This window comes from Elephas maximus, chromosome 8 (genome assembly GCF_024166365.1).
Source record: "Elephas maximus indicus isolate mEleMax1 chromosome 8, mEleMax1 primary haplotype, whole genome shotgun sequence".
In the NCBI taxonomy this organism is placed as follows: domain Eukaryota; kingdom Metazoa; phylum Chordata; class Mammalia; order Proboscidea; family Elephantidae; genus Elephas; species Elephas maximus.
Genome location: NC_064826.1, coordinates 54,651,710 through 54,673,319, shown reverse-complemented (window position 1 = coordinate 54,673,319; position 21,610 = coordinate 54,651,710). Strand labels below are relative to the sequence as shown.

Genomic DNA, 21,610 nt, shown 5'->3' with positions numbered 1-21,610 from the left:
TGAGCAAATATAAAATAAATCACTACGATATCTTAGAGATGGCTTGGAGACAGCAGTCGATATCAAACCACATGAGGAAGCAGACAGTGATTGCTTCTACAAATCCCCAAACTAAAGAATCAAAATCTTTCCCAAACGAAGATATAATCCTGGAATTCCCAGTTGCAGAATATAAAAAACTAATTTACAGAATGCTTCAAGACATCAGGGATGACCTCAGAAATGAAGTCAGGCAATCTACAGAAAAAGCCAAGGAACACACTGATAAAGCAGTTGAAGAAAACAAAAAGATTATTCAAGAACATAGTAGAAAAATTAATAAGCTGCAAGACTCCATAGAGAGACAGGATTCAGAAATCCAAAAGATTAACAGTAAAATTACAGAATTAGCGCAATAGGAAGTCAGAGGAGCAGACTCGAGCAGTTGGAATGCAGAGTGGGAGATCTGGAGGACCAGGGAATTGACACCAATATAGCTGAAAAAAAATCAGATAAAAGAATTTAAAAAAAATGAAGAAATCCTAAGAATCATGTGGGACTCTATTAAGAAGAATAACTTGCGTGTGATTGGAGTCCCAGAACAGGGAGGGATAACAGAAAACACAGAGAGAATAGTTGAACATCTGTTGGCAGAAAACTTCCCTGACATCATGAAAGACGAAAGGATATCTATCCAAGATGCTCATCACACCCCATTTAAAACTGATCCAAAAAGAAAATCACCAAGGCATATTATCACCAAACTTGCCAAAACCAAAGATAAAGAGAAAATTTTAAAAGAAGCCAAGGATAAAATAAAGGTCTCCTACAAAGGAGAATCAATAAGAATAAGTTCAGACTACTCAGCAGAAACCATGCAGTCAAGAAGGCAATGGGATGACATATACAGAGCACTGAAGGAGAAAAACTGCCAGCCAAGGATCATATATCCAGCAAAACTCTCTCTCAAATATGAAGGCGAAATTAAAACATTTACAGATAAACACAAGCTTAGAGAATTTGCAAAAACCAAACCAAAGCTACAAGAAATACTAAAGGAAATTGTTTGGTCAGAAAGCCAATCGTATCAGATACCAGCACAACACAAGGACACAAAACAGAACATCCTGATATCCACTAAAATAGGGAAATCACAAAAACAAATTAAGATTCATTTTAAAAAGAAAAAAACGCTCAAAACAGGGAATCACTGAAGTCAATATGTAAAAGATCACAATAATCAAAAAGGGGGACTAAATACAGGTTGCAAAGAACTGCCATATGGAGAGGGATACAAGGCAATATAGGACAATACAAGTTAGGTTTTTACTTAGAAAAACAGGGGTAAACATTAAGGTAACCACAAAGAGGTATAACAACTCCATAACTCAAAATAAAAACCGAGAAAAACATAACGACTCAGCAAACATAAAGTCAAATACTATGAAAATGAGGAACACAATTTGCAATGAAAAAGTCTCAGCACAAAAAGGTAAGTGGAAAAATGAAATTGTCAACAACACACATAAAAAGGCATCAAAATGAGAGCACTAAACACATAAAAAAAAAAAACAAACACATACTTATCTATAATTAAGCTGCATGTAAATGGACTAAACGCACCAATAAAGAGACAGAGAGTCTCAGCCTGGATAAAGAAACATGATCTGTCTATATGCTGCCTACAAGAGACACACCTTAGACTTAGAGACATAAACAAACTAAAACTCAAAAAAAAAAAAAAAAAAGGATGGAAAAAATATATCAAGCAAACAATAAGCAAAAAACAGCAGGAGTAGCAATATTAATTTCTGACAAAATAGACTTTAAAGTTAAATCCACCACAAAGGATGAAGAAGGACACTACATAATGATTAAAGGGACAACCGACCAGGAAGATATAACCATATTAAATATTTATGCACCCAATGACAGGGCTACAAGATACATAAAACAGAAATGAAAAGTGAGATAGACACCTCCACAATTACAGTAGGAGACTTCAACACACCACTTTCGGAGAAGGACAGGACATTCAGTAAGAAGCTCAATAGAGACACAGAAGACCTAATTGCTACAATCAACCAACTTGACCTCATTGACTTAGACAGAACTCTCTACCCAACAGCTGCAAAGTATACTTTTTTTTCTAGCGCACCTGAAACATTCTCTAGAATAGAGCACATATTAGGTCATAAAACAAACCTTTGCAGAATCCAAAACATTGAAATATTACAAAGCATCTTCTCAGATCATAAGGTCATAAAAGTGGAAATCAATAATGGAAAAATTAGGGAAAAGAAATCAATACTTGGAAACTGAACAATACCCTGCTGAAAAAAGACTGGGTTATAGAAGACATTAAGGAGGGAATAAAGAAATTCATAGAATGCAACGAGAATGAAAACACTTCCTATCAAAACCTCTGGGACACAGCAAAAGCAGGGCTCAGAGGTCAATTTATATCGATAAATGCACACATACAAAAAGAAGAAAGAGCCAAAATCAGAGAACTGTCCCGACAACTTGAACAAATAGAAAGTGAGCAACAAAAGAATCCATCAGGCACCAGAAGAAAACAAATAATAAAAATTAGAGCTGAACTAAATGAATTAGAGAACAGAAAAACAATTGAAAGAATTAACAAAGCCAAAAGCTGGTTCTTGGAAAAAATTAACAAAATTGATAAACCATTGGCCAGACTGACTAAAGAAATACAGGAAACGAAACAAATAACCCGAATAAGAAACGAGATGGGCCACATCACAACAGACCCAACTGAAATTAAAAGAATTATATCAGATTATTATGAAAAATTGTACTCTAACAAATTTGCAAACCTAGAAGAAATGGATGAATTCCTAGAAAAACACTACCTAACTAAAATAAAACAATCAGAAGTAGAACAACTAAATAGACCCATAACAGAAAAAGAGATTGAAACGGTAATCAAAAAACTCCCAACAAAAAAAAAGCCCTGACCCAGACGGCTTCACTGCAGAGTTCTACCAAACTTTCAGAGAAGAGTTAACACCACTACTACTAAAGGTATTTCAAAGCATAGAAAATGACGGAATTCTGCCTAACTCATTCTATGAAGCCACCATATCCCTGATACCAAAACCAGGTAAAGACTCCACAAAAAAAGAAAATTACAGACCTATATCCCTCATGAACATACATGCAAAAATATTCAACAAAATTCTAGCCAATACAATTCAACAACATATCAAAAAAATAATCCACCACGACCAAGTGGGATTTATACCAGGTATGCAAGGCTGGTTTAATATTAGAAAAACCATTAATGTAATCCACCATATAAATAAAACAAAAGACAAAAACCACATGATCTTATCAATTGATGGAGAAAAGGCATTTGACAAAGTCCAACACCCATTTATGATAAAAACAATCAGCAAAATAGGAATTGAAGGAAATATCCTCAACATAATAAAGGGCATCTATAAAAAGTCAACAGCCAACATCACTCTAAATGGGAAGAGCCTGAAAGCATTTCCCTTGAGAATGGGAACCAGACAAGGATGCCCTTTACCACCACTCTTATTGAACTTTGTGCTAGAGGTCCTAGCCAGAGCAGTTAGGCTAGACAAAGAAATAAAGGGCATCCGGATTGGCAAGGAGGAAGTAAAATTATCTCTATTTGCAGATGACATGATCTTATACACAGAAAACCCTAAGGAATCCTCCAGAAAACTACTGAAACTAATAGAAGAGTTTGGCAGAGTCTCAGGTTATAAGATAAACATACAAAAATCACTTGGATTCTTCTACATCAACAAAAAGAACATCGAAGAGGAAATCACCAACTCAATACCATTCACAGTAGCCCCCAAGAAGATAAAATACTTAGGAATAAATCTTACCAAAGATATAAAAGACCTATACAAAGAAAACTACAAAGTACTACTGCAAGAAACTAAGACGGACCTACTGAAGTGGAAAAACATACCTTGCTCGTGGATAGGAAGACTTAACATAGTAAAAATGTCTATTCTACCAAAAGCCATCTATACATACAATGCACTTCTGATCCAAATTCCAATGACATTTTTTAATGTGATGGAGAAACAAATCACCAACTTCATATGGAAGGGAAAGAAGCCTCAGAAAAGTAAAGCATTATTGAAAAAGAAGAAGAAAGTGGGAAGTCTCACTCTACCCAATTTTAGAACCTATTATACAGCCACAGTAGTCAAAACAGCCTGGTACTGGTACAACAACAGGCACATAGACCAATGGAACAGAATTGAGATCCCAGATATAAATCCATCCACATATGAGCAGTTGATATTTGACAAAGGCCCAGTGTCAGTTAATTGGGGAAAAGATAGTCTTTTTAACAAATGGTGCTGGCATAACTGGATATCCATTTGCAAAAAAAAAAAACAGGACCCATACCTTACACCATGCACAAAAACTCCAAGTGGATCAAAGACCTAAACATAGAGACTAAAACGATAAAGATCATGGAAGAAAAAATAGGGACAACGTTAGGAGCCCTAATACAAGGCATAAACAGAATACAAAATATTACCAGAAATGACAAAGAGAATCCAGGTAACTGGGAGCTCCTAAAAATCAAACACCTATGCTCATCTAAAGACTTCACCAAAAGAGTAAAAAGACTACCTACAGATTGGGAGAGATTTTTCAGCTGTGACATCTCCGACCAGCGCCTGATCTCTAAAATCTATATGATTCTGTTAAAACTCAACCACAAAAAGACAAACAACCCAATCAAAAATTGGGCAAAGGATATGAACACGTACTTCACTAAAGAAGAAATTCAGGCAGCTAACAGACACATGAGAAAATGCTCTCTATCACTAGCCATTAGAGAAGTTCAAATTAAAACTGCAACGAGTTTCCATCTCACTCCAACAAGGCTGGCATTAATCCAAAAAACACAAAATAAGAAATGTTGGAGAGGCTGCAGAGAGATTGGAACTCTTATACACTGCTGGTGGGAATGTAAAATGGTACAACCACTTTGGAAATCTATCTGGCATTTTCTTAAAAAATTAGAAATAGAACTACCATACAGCCCAGAAATCCCACTCCTCGGAATATACCCTAGAGAAATGAGAGCCTTCACAGGAACAAATATATGCACTCCCATGTTTATTGCAGCTCTGTTTACAATAGCAAAAAACTGGAAGCAACCAAGGTGTCCATCAACAGATCAATGGTTAAATAAATTGTTTTATATTCACATAATGGAATACTACGCATCGATAAAGAACAGTGACAAATCTGTGAATCATTTCGTAACATGGAGGAACCTGGAAGCCATTGTGCTGAGTGAAATTAGTCAGAGGCAAAAGGACAAATATTGTATAAGACCGCTATTATAAGATCTTGAGAAATAGTATAAACTGAGAAGAACACACATACTTTTGTGGTTACAAGTAGGGGAGGAAGGGTAGGAGAAGGTTATTTACTGATTAGTTAGTTGATAAGAACTACTTTAGGTGAAGGGAAGGACAATACTCAATACATGGAAGGTCAGCTCAACTGGACTGGACCAAAAGCAAAGAAGTTTCCAGGATAAACTGAATGCTTCAAAGGTCAGCGGAGCAAGGCCGGGGGTTTGGGGACTATGGTTTCAGGGGACTTCTAAGTCAATTGGCAAAATAATTCTATTATGAAAACATTCTGCATCCCACTTTGAAATGTGGCATCTGAGGTCTTAAATGCTAACAAGCGGCCCTCTAAGATGCATCAATTGGTCTCAACCCACCTGGATCAAAGGAGAATGAAGAACACCAAGGTCACATGATAACTATGAGCCCAAGAGACAGAAAGGGCCACATGAACCAGAGACTTCCATCATCCTGAGACCAGAAGAACTAGATGGTGCCCGGCCACAACCAACGACTGCCCTGACAGGGAGCACAACAGAGAACCCCTGAGGGAGCAGGAGAACAGTGGGATGCAGACCCCAAACTCTCATAAAAAGACCAGATTTAATGGTCTGACTGAGACTAGAAGAATCCTTGCAGTCATGGTCCCCAAACCTTCTGTTGGCCCAGGACAGGAACCATTCCCGAAGAAAACTCATCAGACATGGAAGGGACTGGACAATGGGTTGGAGAGAGATGCTGATGAAGAGTGAGCTACTTGTATCAGGTGTACACTTGAAACTGTGTTGGCATCTCCTGTCCGGAGGGGAGATAGGAGGGTGGAGAAGGTTAGAAACTGGCAAAAATCGTCACCAAAGGAGAGACTGGAAGGAGGGAGTGGGCTGACTCATTAGGAGGAGAGTAAGTGGGAGTATGGAGTAAGGTGTATATAAGCTTATATGTGACAGACTGACTTGATTTGTAAACATTCACTTAAAGCTCAATAAAAATTATTAAATAAATAAATAAATGTTAACTGGAAGGCATTATGGTGAGTGAAATTGGTCAGATGCAAAAGGACAAATATTGTATAAGACCGCTATTATGAGATCTTGAGAAATAGTATAAACTGAAAAGAACACATACTTTTGTGGTTACGAGGGGGGGAGGGAGGGAGGGTGGGAGAGGGTTATTTACTGATTATTAATAGATAAGAACTACTTTAGGTGAGGGGAAGGACAATACTCAATGCATGGAAGTTCAGCTCAACTGGACTGGACCAAAAGCAAAGAAGTTTCCAGGATAAACTGAATGCTTCAAAGGTCAGCGGAGCAAGGGCGGGGGTTTGGGGACTATGGCTTAAGGGGACTTCTAAGTCAATTGGCAAAATAATTCTATTATGAAAACATTCTGCATCCCACTTTGAAATGTGGCATTTGGGGTCTTAAATGATAACAAGCGGCCACCTAAGATGCATCAATTGGTCTCAACCCACCTGGATCAAGGGAGAATGAAGAACACCAAGGTCACACGATAACTGTGACCCCAAGAGACAGAAAGGGTCACATGAACCAGAGACTTCCATCATCCTGAGACCAGAAGAACTAGATGGTGCCCGGCCACAATCGATGACTGCCCTGACAGGGAGCACAACAGAGAACCCCTGAGGGAGCAGGAGATCAGTGGGATGCAGACCCCAAATTCTCATAAAAAGACCAGACTTGATGGTCTGACTGAGACTAGAAGAATCCCAGTGGTCATGGGTCCCCAAACCTTCTGTTGGCCCAGGACAGGAACCATTCCCGAAGAAAACTCATCAGATATGGAAGGGACTGGACAATGGGTTGGAGAGAGATGCTGATGAAGATTGAGCTACTTGTATCAGGTGGACATTTGAGACTGTGTTTGCATCTCCTGTCTGGAGGGGAGATGGGAGGGTAGAGAGGGTTAGAAACTGGCAAAACCGTCACAAAAGGAGAGACTGGAAGGAGGGAGCAGGCTGACTTATTAGGGGGAGAATAAGTGGGAGTATGGAGTAAGGTGTATATAAGCTTATGTGTGACAGACTGACTTGATTTGTAAACTTTCACCTAAAGCACAATAAAAATTATTGAAAAGAAAATAAATGTTAAAAGAAAACAAAACATAAAAACTCTTAAGTCAAAACATGCCACACCACTGATAATCCTCTTTGGTGTTCCATTCTACCAAGTGTGAGGGCAAAATACTTTCTATGATCTACAAGGACCTACATGGTGTGGCCCCAGTTTACCTCTCTGACCTCATCTTCTACTATGCTTCTTTTTGCCCCCCCCCCAAATCTAATCAAAAGGGCCTCCTTTTCGTTCCATAAATGTGAACACACCAGTCTCACTCTTGCATCAGGGACTATGTACCATGTTAGATCCTCTGATTGATATCAATATGGTTTCTTTCCTTCTTTTAGATCTTTATCAAATGTTACGAGCTCAGTAAGGACTTCTTGGGCCATGCATGTAACTTTTCAGCACCCTCCTCCCAACTCGTCCTATTTCCATCTGTGATCACTAAGGTTGTGTTTCAAGTTGGCTAGGGCATGATTCTCAGTGGTTTGGCAGTTATGATATAGTATGGCAGTACTGTGATGATGTGATCACTTCCATAATGATGGGATCTGCTGTGAGTAGCCAAACAATTGGAAGGGAGTTTCAGTGGGGGTGTGGCCTGCATCAAAAGTGTAGACTTTCTGGCAAGGTTCTCAGGCTTTTGCTTGCTCTGGATCCTGTAGCTGGCTCCTGTACATCTGACCTCTGGTTCTTGGGACTTGAGCTAGCAGCTTACCTGCCATCTTGCCTGCCGATCTTGGGATTTACTGATCTTCGCAGCCTGTGAGCAAGAGCCCTGCTCTCTGACCTTCTGATCTTGGGTTCATCTACCCTTGCGTGAATCAGGAGAAGCCTCTATCTTGACCCTTGGACTTGGGATGTTCCAGCCTGTACAACCACATGAGCCATTTCCTTAATATAAATCTCTCTCTCTATATATATATATATATTCATATGCTTTACTGGTTTTGCATCTGTAGAGAACTAAGCCTAAGAAACCCTCCCCTGCTCAACTTTTTCTCTTGCTTTTATCACAGTCTAACATACCACACTGTTGTTGTTGAGCTGATTCCAGCTCATAGTGACCCTATGGAATAGGATAGAACTGCCCCATAGGGTTTCCGAGGAGCAGCTGGTGGATTTGAACATGAAGACCTTTTGGTTAGCAGCTGACTTCTTAACCACTGCACCATGAGGGCTCCAATGTATCAGAGGTTTCTTATTTTTCTCTTGATTTTGTCTGATGCCTTCACTATAACATAAGCTCCAGGAGGTAAGGTACTTCTGTGTTTTCAATATTTTTTTTTTAACACTGTATCCCCACTGCCTAGAAAAGCCTTTGGCACATAGTAGGTGCTCAAGAAATATGTACTGAGTGAATGAACATCATTAATAATCATATACTATGATTCATCTCTTGAGGAGTCTAATTATCAGTTTGAGAGAACAGCATGAAGTTGAAAGTAGTTAAATTTAATTTTCAAATATTATAAACAGTTGCTGAAATCTCTCCCAGTGTAAGAATGATATGGCGGCAGAGTCTGACCTCCTCTAACTTCACGGGGGGAAGGAAAATCAAAATCAACAGGCCAAGCTGATTCCTATGAGGTGGAGGTTAGACGTGTCTCCTGTCTCTTCCATCTTTACCAATTCTGACACCATCTGTCTCTCTCACAGCCATCTCTAGTTCTCTGTTGGGTTTGATAATTCATTGCAATGGCCACACAGAACTGACAGACCAAACTCACAATTATGGGGTTTATTAGAGAAGTAATAGGTTACAATTCAGGGTCAGGAATGCTCAGAATACAGTTCTTCCATCACGACAGCCTCTCTTCAGCTGTACCCACGGGCACAGCCCTCTCTGGCCCCTCGGCCTCTGTCCTGCTCAGGAAAGCGCTGCAAAGCTCTTTTAGCTCTGCCTATACTGCTAATCAAAACATTAGCAGTTCAAATCCACCAGCCACTCCTTGGAAACCCATGGGACAGCTCTATTCTGTCCTATAGGGTCACTATGAGTTGGAATCGACTGGATGGCAATGGGTTAGGTTTTTTTTTTTTTTAGTATAAGTGCCCAGATGCACCTTACTCCATCAGCAAGCATCCTGCCTGAAGGCACTCACTCCACGGGCTGGGAAGCCCATTGCGCTGTCTCCTTCTGGTCTCAGTTGCCAGTCTCTCCTGACGCCTTTTCTCTGCCACCACTTCTCACTGTCCTCAGTGTTATAACTCTTTTTCTCCTGGTTTCAGGAGCCTCTCAGAATAGGGATCCTAGGTCCAAAGGACATGATCCACTCTTGGCTTTTCTTCCATGGTGGTAGTGAGATCTTCTCCTTTCCACCTCTGGGATGGCTCATTTTAAGCCTAGTAGGTTAACAAAACTGACTAATCCCCTTGGTGGGCCACAGTTATTTTATTTGCAGAGTCCCATTTGGGTGGAAGTTATAAGATGATGGTGAGAAAGGCCTCACAAAAGTGATCCATTGCCCCACACCCAGTGAAATTTTAAAATGTTTAACAGCCTGTTTTACCATCTTCTGGCTTTACTGTTTTCAATAGTTCTCACTCTCTCGCTCTCTCTCCCCTCCTCTTTATACTCTCCCCCCTGCTTTTTAGTTTTTTTTTCCTGTTCTACTTCATCACCTTAGAGTTTTATTTTGGTCTTGCAACAATGTATTTGATTTTTCTTCTAATATTTAATTAAACCCAGTAAAAACCCAGTGCCGTCAAGTCAATTCTGACTCATAGCGACCCTATAGGACAGAGTAGAACTGCCCCTTGAGTTTCCGAGGAGTGCCTGGTGGATTTGAACTGCTGACCCTTTGGTTAATAGCTGTACCATTTTTTATTTTGCAGAATCCTCATGAACTCTTTAGTCACTTTAATACTTAAAATTTAAAACTTTGATTAGAAAAACTAAAAAATCATTAATTATAATTAAATATTCAAAAGTACAATTTATGAATATATTTTACATTCTCATTAAGTTCAAAGTTAGTGACTTCTGTTTAAAGTTATTTAAATTATGAAAATTAAGTATAATTTTAAAAGGATTAATTAAAAAATATATCAAAATCTTAAAACGAGATACCACCTACCTATCATTTGCTAGTACCAACATCTATAAATAGGCAAAATGTTCATATCATTATCAAATAGATTATTTTAACATTAAGCAGAGCACTGGGAAAATATATCTAGGAATTTTATATAGAAAAATCTCCTATATATAATATACAGCTAAATGTTAACTATAATTTTTTCTAAACCTGGGTAAATAAAATCTAGACTAAGCCAATTAAAATTATTTTACATTGGGAATAATGGAAACTATCAATTTATAGGACACTTGTATCCCAATTACTTACTTATATATTTACATTCTCTTTAAATCATGTTTGTGAAATTTATACCTAGCTAGAGGAATTATCTGTAATTTCCTTGTTTATATACCTGCAGTAAAACAATTTGAACGCTGCCAATTTTGTACTCTATTAAACATGTATGCCAAACTGATTTTTTTTTCCTTGATTACTTCTACTCTGGGAATTCCATTACAACAGTCAATCAACAGTCATTCAGAGTCTATTTTAAACTGTACGTGGTACCAGCTGTAATTAGTCTTTGGCAAGAATCAGAAAATAGTTCTAATTAGCTTTTTTTTTTTTTTTTAAATGATAGCCAGAAGAGGCAAAACTAATTTTACTTCCTTTTATATTACTAAATATTTATAGTTAATATTTTGGTACATGGAGCCCTGGTAGTGCAGTGGTTAAGCGCTCAGCTGCTAACCAAAATGTTGGCAGTTTGAATCCACCAGCTGCTCCACGGAAGAAAGATGTGGCAGTCAGCTTCTGTAAAGATTACAGCCTTGAAAACTTTATGGGGCAGTTGTACTCTGCTCTGTAGGGTTGCTGTGAGTCAGGACTGACTAGATTGCAACAAGTTTATTGTGATGCTGTTGCAAGTAAATTTTAATTACAGTTTTTTAATATTTAAATTTCTCTGCTCTTTTTCAAATACAAATTATCTTTACTGGAAAAGACTTTTGCCATCTTATTCCTTGTAAGCAAAATGTCACAAAGGTAAAAACTCTTCCTACATCAATCTAACACCCATTCCTTCCCCAGAGGCAACTACAGTGATCAGTTTTGTGTGTGTACTTCCAAAAAGAGATCGAGACATAGAAATAAATATTCATATAGACATATAAATAGCGATAAGCACAACCAAAGTAAATTTAAAGACTGAACGTCTTAAGAGAGGTGAAGTGTTCCAGATGACAAACATAGAAGATACAAGACATAATTTGACGTTAGAAGTTATGCGGTGTCACTTCCAGTGTATTCTATTGGTTACAAGGATTGAATAGGAAAATTAATAACATATCTTACTTTGATTTTAAAGTTTTTCTCATCCAGGAAACCAAACATTAACCATAAAAAGCCTGACCCAAACAGCAAAAGCCTGCCACAAACTGCACTACAAAGAAAAAAAAAAACAAAAGGAAAAAAAGGAACCTGATTATCAGTTGGATTCAGTAAAAAGGGGAAGGCCCTCCTCAAAATTAGCCAGTAGTTATCTTCTATTCTCCCTCCTTTTCCCTCTATAAGCCTCATTGTATTTACCTTTTTCTAGCCATTTGCGTTTCCTGGAATAAAAACTGTCACCCTATATGCCTATGGAATAACTGTTCAAAATAAACCTCATGTTCAAATTTTGGTCCGTTTTGATTAGTTTTAACCCAAGTGAGTCACTAAAGCGAGCACAGATTCAACAATTAGATGACATCTTTTGACAGAATAAGCGTGAAAGAATTTATGGCTGCTGTTTTAAAATTGCCACACCGTCTTTTAGATCTTAAGTTAGAACCCCTTTTCAATTCTCAGAATTTTTTTTATTTATTTTCTTGATTAATCTCACTAGAAGCTTGGCAGTTTATTCATTTTTTTTTCAGATAACCAACTTTGGGCTCTGGACTCTCTTCACCGTATCCTTGTTTTTATTAGTCAGTGTAGGTTCTTTACCAAACAAGGACCATTACTGCTGCTGAAGCCTTAAAATTGGCTGCAAATTTCCTCAGTGAGTGTACATGAAAACAAAAGAGAGATTAATTTAAAATTTTTAAATATGTTTATCATTTCAGTAGGTCTTTTTTGTAAGTATATTTACAGGAAGCATAAGCTGACAGACCTTACAGAGCAGGAGTTAGTAGGTAATCAATGCTTTAACGCACAACTGTATCTCTTCGCCTTCATCACCAATGCTGCTCTGGTGCTTCGTCTAGTTAATCCCTTTATAAATAACTGTTCTTAGTTGCGGAAACCCTGGTGGCATAGTGGTTAAGTGCTATAGCTGGTAACCCAAGGGTTGGCACTTCAAAACCCGCCAGGAGCTCCTTGGAAACTCTATGGGGCAGTTCTACTCTGTCCTACAGGGTCACTATGAGTCGGAATCGACTTGATGGCACTGAGTTTGGTTTTTGGTTTGGTTCTTAATTGCAGAATATTTGGGGATGGGATACAGAATTTCTTCTCTTAGAACGTTTTCTCCCCTTCTTTGTAATACTCTAACTGACTGACAATGGCTGCCCGTGGAATCTTGGGTAGAACATTAATTCAGGGAGTTCCACACACTAAATTCTGGTTACTGATTATGTCTTAACTATCAATAACATGAATGTCTCCAATTAAACAAATTGGAAAACAGAACTAAAATGATCAGTAATTTTTCACAGGCAGGAAACAGCCCACTTCATATCCATATTTTAGTATTCATTTTTATGCTTTTATATATACGTATCCAAAATATTTTATGATAGCATTTACTGCAATAAATATAACACATTACATATCACATGTTATTTATGTATATGCGATATAAACTCTCTCTCATAAATCACAGATGCGTATCCATTTTATTTTTCAATTAAAACATGGTCTCTCTTGCATACTTCTTCACAGCATTGCTTACTGATGATGTGGTTTAGGTCCTATTAATTTATTTCTAGATGGATTCCTACTGTGCTTTCTCAGCAGCTTCCTTCTGCTTCATTTCCCAGACAATTCTGCAAAACTGGCATGCAGGCAATAAAGTCAATTGGTCTTGAAATGGTTCTTCTAGTACATTTTTTTTTAACTCCATGGGTTAGATGGCTGATAATGACTGTTAAAGCTTTCAGGTGAAGATAAAGACAGTCTTTTAGGAAAAACTCCTATTTGAAGCCCTATAATTCTTAATATACATAAATGGATGAATTATGCATGTGTCATATGATTGCTTTCTCAAAAGAGTTTTCCAAAGAATAACAATAAAAAAAAATTTTTTAAAAAGAGCTAAGAAACGTTTAACTGGAACAACCAGAAACATTATCAATGAAATACCACAAACTACATAAACTATGTTTATAATGTATCAACATAGTGCAATTTAATCTATCTCAAGTAGTGAAAACTTATATTTTAAAGATGTATATTTTGAGGGTACAAAAGATGTTTCCAACATAAAAATAGGATTCCTTATGCATGTTTTTGAAAAAAAAATAACTATGCATCTGTTTTGATATACAGATTTATGAATAAATAATTGCATCCTATGTTACTGAATATTGACTTTATTCAAGTGTATGTAATGTTTGCATTCATTTTCTCCTTCTGTGGGTTGACACTTCATTACTAGAAGTCTGCTCCTTTTTACTCCTTGCCTCATAATTCAGATTCTTGGCACGTGATACTGAGTTTTATGGCTAAAAGTAAAGTAAATCATGCACAGCTGTCTCTATTTTAGGTGTTCTTTATGTTAGCGCTAGTAGTGATACTACAGCCTGAATCATTGTGTGTTCACGATTCTGGAGTAATTATGCATATTTGTAACCATTTTCAATTCTTAGGCACTTCCATGAATATTCTCTAAATGTGCCTGAAAATTGCAGATGGCATCATTACTCAAATCTTGGTTCAAAAAGCACAGTGGATTTGATAGCAACGTATTCTAAAAGTACTTTAGATCATGGGTCTCAACAAACAACCCATGGTCAAATCCAGCCAGCAGTCCCTTTTGGTTCAGAATCAAAACTAGTAATGGTTTTTACACTTGTAAATGGTTGTTTAAAAAAGGGAGGAGGAGGAGGACAAAGACGAGAAAAAGTAACAAACTGTATGTAGCACACAAAGCCTGAAATATTTACTGTCATGTATTTAAAGTGCCCTGTTCATGGTAGCTCATCAGAAAACTTCCCAATCCATCTGTCTACGGTTGAGTGTCTTATGCAGGCTGACGGAGTCTCCCTCAACCAAAATCATTCCCACTTTCATTGTATATAGCTATAGATGTACAGATAAAACTTCATTACATAACTTCTATTAAAGCCAACAACATGGATTTATAGTCTTTAATAGCTAAAATTAAAAAAAAAAAAAAAAAAAAGCTGAACAAGATGCAGCAATCAAATAGTCCAGTCATCGATTTCAGGTAAAAACTGTTGAAATTTTTTTTGTTTTTTTTACAAAGGACACACCAATTATGAAGACTGAGAAAATAATAAAACAGCTAATATTTATCTAGTCCTTCCTCCATATTAATTACCTCCTGACATTATTTCATTTAATTTCCATAATAATCACAAAAATCAGGTACTGCCCTTAGCCTCTTTTTGCAGATAGGAGGCTTAGAGAATCTACAGACCTTAGCCAAGATCACAGAGCTAAAAAAGTCTGAGCCCAAGGTTTGAACACCTAACATCAGACACATGTAAAACAGTTTTATGGAGACTATCATTTGTATTGGCTACCTCACAACTTCAATAATTTCATTCTTATCAGATGTTTTATAGTCTCAATCCTTTCAAGACCAATGCTTGCTAGTTTTTTGTCTTTATAATAATCTGGAAACCTTCCCCCACAAAACTTTTAAAATTTCTCACTTGAATATTTGTATTGAATTCACTGCGTAGTGATAGCATGTAAACTATTTGAGATTAAATGTCAAGTGTTTTGTATTTCAAATCCTAGTGTAGTGTTGATCATAAAGCAGATACCCAGAAAATGTTTTCTGAATGAGAAGGATCAGCGATTTTCATGCATTGATAATCTGTCTCTATTTCCTTGATTGAATGCTATTCATATCGCTTTTGTCTGGTGAGATAGTAGTTCACAATCCTGATTATATCCTTCCATGTAGAGGTATATCCACTAGGGTAACCTCCCTGACTTCTGCCTACCCCCAATTTATGCCTTCCCAGGATCGAAGGAGTGACTTTGGGAGTAGGAGCTGGGCTTGTTTTGTCAGCCCCTTTCTCAATCCTCTCATTTGGGATCCACCCTCCAGGGTAGAGCAATGCTCTGGTCTGTCCTGGCCATGTGGTATGCTTGGAGGTATAACCCTGCAGGTCAAAGCCTATGGTTCTTGAGCTGTCTATGACTGAATAGATGGGTCTGCTTAATTCTACAGTGCAGATTAGGAGACCCACACCTGAGGATTAGGATGCTGCACACTTAAACCATAATCTACATCTGCTCCACCAGCAACAGAGCCGACATTTTCATTTCCTTTCTTCCTATTCCTCTGTGTACCTTGTTTTTTGAGCTCAGGCAGGGAACAGTGAGGTGTTATGTATTGACCCTCTTGAACCACACATACACAAGTATTGGAGCCCTGGTGGCAAAGTGTTTAAGAGCTTGGCTGCTGACCAAAAGGTCTGCAGTTCAAATCTACCAGCTGCTCCTTGGAAACCCTATGGGACAGTTCTACTCTGTTCTACAGGGTCACTGTGAGTCAAAATCGACTCAATGGCAATGGGTTTTTTTGGTTTATGATGGAAATGTCACTAACACACAAAGGGTCTGGTGGAGGGACTGGTGCTGGTAATTAACATTCACTTGGCTGGAACTCATACCATATCTGGGAAAACATATTACTAGACAAACAAGTGTTTTACATTTGTAAGAACTCTTGAAAGGATTACAGATATTTCATGGCACCAGCAAATATTAGAGCTGTGGTATTCATATTGTGACTGAATCTCAGAATGCCATTTTTCATGTGTCTAGCCAGATTCTCCTTAATAACTGGCAGGTGGACAGAAAATACTCCTGTCCCTAGTTCTACGGCATAGTTTTGTTGTCTGAGTACCACTGTCCCAGTTAATAGTAATCACTGATGGTTACTAATGGATTATTGATATATTATAGATTAATAACTATATTGATAATAAGGTATTAAAAAAAAGATCACTTGACCAACTTAGAAAAAAAAAAGTTAGAAAACCAGCTAGTCTCATAATATTATAAAGGACTGGAAAGAGGAGAGTGTAGAGATACCGATATCATGTACTTGGCTTTGTTTTTCTGTTTGTTTTTTCTCTGTGCACAAGGGCATTTTTATTACCTTCAGGTTTTGAAGCAGTTCATTAACAACATTGTGCTTTGAGGGCGTTTTTTTTTTTTTTTTTTTACAATAAATGAAAGCATTCCTGTGAGAAAAAGACACATGATCCTTCAACAGGTAAGAAAAGCCTCCCACCTCCCACACCCCCCCCCCCATTCCCGAGGAAGAAGCCCCCATCGGGGCAGTGCTGGCACCCTAACAACATTTAGCAAAGCGACCTTTGGCTTCCAGACCTCATTGCCCTCTCCCCCAACAACTAGGATGAGGGCAACATACTACTTACAGCAAGGTCATTTGATCTTGAGGTCTTTCAAGGCCGACTGACACCAAGCTCTTCATCTCCCAGATGCTCACGCCACCGTCCATGCAGAACTGCTAGAAACTGGACTTTCCGCCTGAGCACTGAGATCCAGCAGAAGCTGTACTTGTGCAGCAAGTCCAGGCCTGTGCCCGTGGCCGCCCCGCGCTCCAAGTTCACCTTCTCGTCAAGGTTCTGGAGGCGCTTGTGGAGGGTCATGCTCTCTGTGAGCTCTGCTTGGGCGCATCCAGCCGCCAGCCTAAGCACAGCGTCGGGCAGCACCTTCGTAGGATAAGTAAACCGCAACCAGAAACAGTCGTGTCCAGGTGCTACAGGCTGTTTTCTATGATAAAGGTCACTGTGAGTAGCAGCAGCGTTTCAGAGGCCAGGGTCTGGACGGCCATCTTCTTGGCATCGGCCGGCAGGCATTGCAGTCACGCCTGACCCAGGCCACACGGCTTCCTCAGGCTGAGAAGCCGATGCCATGCACCTAGCCGCAGCTACTGCTGGACTCGAACATCAACTGCCCAAAAGGCAACTAGGAGGCCCATGGTGTAGGTGCCTGCCGCTTCTCCACCTCTTCTAAGTAGGCTGAGCAGATCTGGCACTTGAAGTTGCAGGTGCCGGCGGCCAAGAGCACGTTGTTACGGCACCAGTCCAGGCTGAGTACGGTGGACTTCTTCATGTGCTTGTACATTGACCATCAAGCTCCTGCTCGAACAAGCAATGGGGCGATGACCTGGAAGCCGCTGGCCCCAGCGAACTCGTTCTCGTGGAGGGCCCAGCGCACTCGGCCGCGGCTGGGTTCATCAGAATGACGAGCATGGGCTTCCACACAAGCCACTCTTCAGTTCACACGTAGGTGTTGAGGTCTGTGCCGCCGGTCACGATGAGGATGCTCTCAGGGCCCAGTCAAGGCTTGTCACTGGCCCGATGCGCTCCTTGAGCTCGAGCATTTTGAACCCTTGGGCTCGTGGTCGTTGAGGCAGAGGGCAATCTGGGGGCGGTCTTGTCTTCCGCATTGCGGATGATGGTTTCAGTAGGAAGCTGTGGTAGTTGATAGCACTCTTCCGCCGAGTGCCCCGGATGCGGACTCTGGGCAATGGACACACCAAGCTGGCTCCCAAGCATGGCTCTTTTAAGCTACGTATTTGAGCTCTCCTTAGCCGAACCCTCCCACAGTGAGGTGAGAACCATTACCCAAGAGGCCAGGCCTTTGTGGGAACTGGGCCTCAGTCATTACCTCCCCATCTCACCACAGATATATCTGCCATAAAGTCACACTCTGACCCTGGTGTGACCAGTTTACAGGTCATGGTGTTCCTTTTTTTTTTTTTTTCCAGGTTCGGCTTTTCACTGTTGCCAGCAATAAAAATATGAGAAAGCCTCCCAGGGACTGTGTGTTTGCTCTAGGTGCAAAGGAAGAGGTAGGAGGTTTTACCACACTTTTAAGTTCATTTGGGGCGCAAGAAGTATTCTTGGGCTTTCTCTGAAACCTAACCCCCAAGATACCGTGAATAATATGGCTTCTGTGGGGGAAATTCCGTCTGAGTTGCAAACAACGATTTGCAAAGAAACTTTAGAAGCACAGCCCTTTACAATTGCAGATGACCTATATTCCAGAGGTTTCAAATGGCTCAGCATACGATTTCCATTCACTTCGGAGGTTTCTGTTCATCTTCAGTTCGTGAAACATAATGATCATTTCTAAGTGGACGACTTTGATTTGGAGATTACTGGGCACACTGCTACCTTTTTTTTTCCTGTGCACTTTTCCCACACGTCTTTCCCCTTTATATGTACCTCGACAGCAGCGAAACACTAAAAGTTATCCCAGTTTGCATATCAGTGTTTAAAATCCCACTTTTGAAAAACAATGTCCTTATGAAAGACTCACTGGTGTTTGCCTATTTAAAAAACTAAACATAAGAGAAATTTTACTGAAACATGAGCGCTAACCCACAATGGTCTTTGTTTTTGGGTGAATGTAACCTTGCACCACTTCTGAAAGGTTTCGATTGCTGAATTCTCTAGGCACTGCTTCAGTCCTTGGGGGGTATAACTCAGAGTAAACCCATCAGCACCTCCTTTCTCTTTTCTTTATAATGGATAATATTACAGTGTCTTTGGCAAAACATTTTGAGTTAGATGAAAGACAATAACACTGAAGAAGAAAGGTATTGCTTTGTGATTAAAATGAGAGTGGATACATTTTTACTGAGTAATGAAAGGCTTTATCTCTGGCAAGATTCCAATAGAATGTTGTTCTAGAATGTCATGGGATTTAATCTGATTTTTTTTTTTAATAATCTCAGAATCTGCCTAGGAATCAAGGAATGTATTAATTTCAAACCTATTGAAGTTTTCTTCTTAACAAATTCATAGTTATGATAAGATGGGCAGTTATAGGCTCTTAGGCCTGTTTGGAGTTTATAGAGTGTGACCTATAACCTTTATTTATGAGGTTGTATAGAGATAATTTATCCCTGTAGCAAAGCACAAGGGCAGTTACTTTAAGTAATGTTTTGAGTATTAAGCACTTATAAAATTATTAGTGTCTCCATGAATTCAGCATTTAATTACAAAATAAAGTTACTTAATAAAATTAGCTGTATCTTTGAAGTTAGAGGTTTCTGTTAGTTTAATAATTTTATTTTTAAACTTTTCAAATAAACACTGACTATACAGTAAATGATAGACTACCTTGTACCAAATACCCTGTCTGAATACAAATTAACATCATTCATATTTGTTCAGAAACTTTTCTCAGGCTTTTTATTAAAAAAATTTAAGCTACAGAGAAGTTGAAAAGCAATACAGTGACTACCCTTTATCCCTTAACCGAGATTCACAAGTTTTAACATTTTGCCACATTTGCTTTGTCTCGTTGTGTGTGTGTGTTTTTGTTTGTTTGTTTGTTTTTGTTTTGGGGCCAAATCCTTCAGAAATGAGTTATAGGTATCAAGAGGGTTCACCCCTAAATATTTGAGCAAGAAGTACAAGAATGAAGATGTTTATTCACAGAGTACCCTTATCACGCCTAAGAAAGTTAAAATTGTTTTCATAATACCACCCCATAAATAAAGTCCGCATTAAAATTCCCCAGTTGTCCACAGAATGTCTTTTTTAGCTGTATATGCGCACACACACACACACACACAGATACACACACACATATGGAGCCCTGGTGGAGGAGTGATTAAGAGCTCAGCTGCTAACCAAAAGTTCAGCAGTTTGAATCCACCATTCGTTCCTTGAAAACCCTATGGGGGCAGTTCTACCTTGTCATATAGGGTTCCTATGAGTCAGAATGGACTCAACGGCAACAGGTTTGGTTTGTTTATATATATATATATATATATATATATATATATATGTTTTTGAGCCACAGCCCGTTCAAACATCACACATTGAATTGATTGTTGCTGTTTCTTCATTTTCCTGCAACCTAGAAGAATTCCCCAGCCTTTTATGTAAATGTGTATATGATCAGTCTTTTACTATGAACCATTCTATGGGGTATGTACCAAAACAATAAAAATAATAATAAAAAAAAGTAACAAACTCATTGCCTTCAAGTCAATTCTGACTCATAGTTGGTGAATTTGAACTACCTACCATTCCCCCATGCCTCTGTCAGTTTCTCTTATGGTGGGAGCTTGTGTGTTGCTGTGATGCCGGAAGCTATGCCACTGGTATTCAAATACCAGCAGGGTCATCCATGGCAGTCAGGTTTCAGCTGAGGTTCCAGACTAAGACAGACTAGGAAGAAGGACCTGGCAGTCTACTTCTGAAAAGAATTAGCCAGTGAAAACCTTATGAATAGCGGCGGAACATTGATATAGTGCCGGAAGATGAGCCCCTCCGGTTGGAAGGTGCTCAAAAAACAAATGGGAGGAGCTGCCTCTTCAAAGTAGAGTCAACCTTAATGACATGGATGGAGTCAACCCTTCGGGCCTTCATCTGCTGATGTGGCATGACTTTAAATGAGAAGAAACAGCTGCAAACATCCATTAATAATTGGAACGTGGAATGTATGAAGTATGAATCTAAGAAAATCGGAAATTGTCAAAAATGAAATGGAATGCATAAACATCGATATCCTAGGCATTAGTGATCTGAAATTGACTGGTACTGGTCATTTTGAATAGGACAGCCATATGGTCTACTATGCCAGGAATGACAACTTGAAGAGGGATGGTGTCACATTTATCATCAAAAAGAACATTTCAAAATCAATCATGAAGTACAATGCTGTCAGTGATAGGATAATATCCATATGCCTATAAGGAAGACCAGTTAATACACTATTCAAATTTATGCACCAACCACTAAGGCCAAAGATGAAGTCTGAAATTCATGAAATGTGCAGTCATGATGCACTGATAATTACTGGTGATTGGAATTCGAAAGTTGGAAATGAAGGATTGCTATTTGAAAAACACAGCCTTGGTGATAGGAACGATGCTGGAGATGACATGATTGAATTTAGCAAGACC

General features: G+C 38.9%; 1 pseudogene; it reads right to left on the bottom strand.

The window, feature by feature from the left end:
• Positions 1–17,103: 17,103 nt before the first annotated feature.
• LOC126081569 (actin-related protein 2/3 complex subunit 1B-like) lies at positions 17,104–18,133 on the bottom strand (annotated as a pseudogene).
• Positions 18,134–21,610: the final 3,477 nt, after the last annotated feature.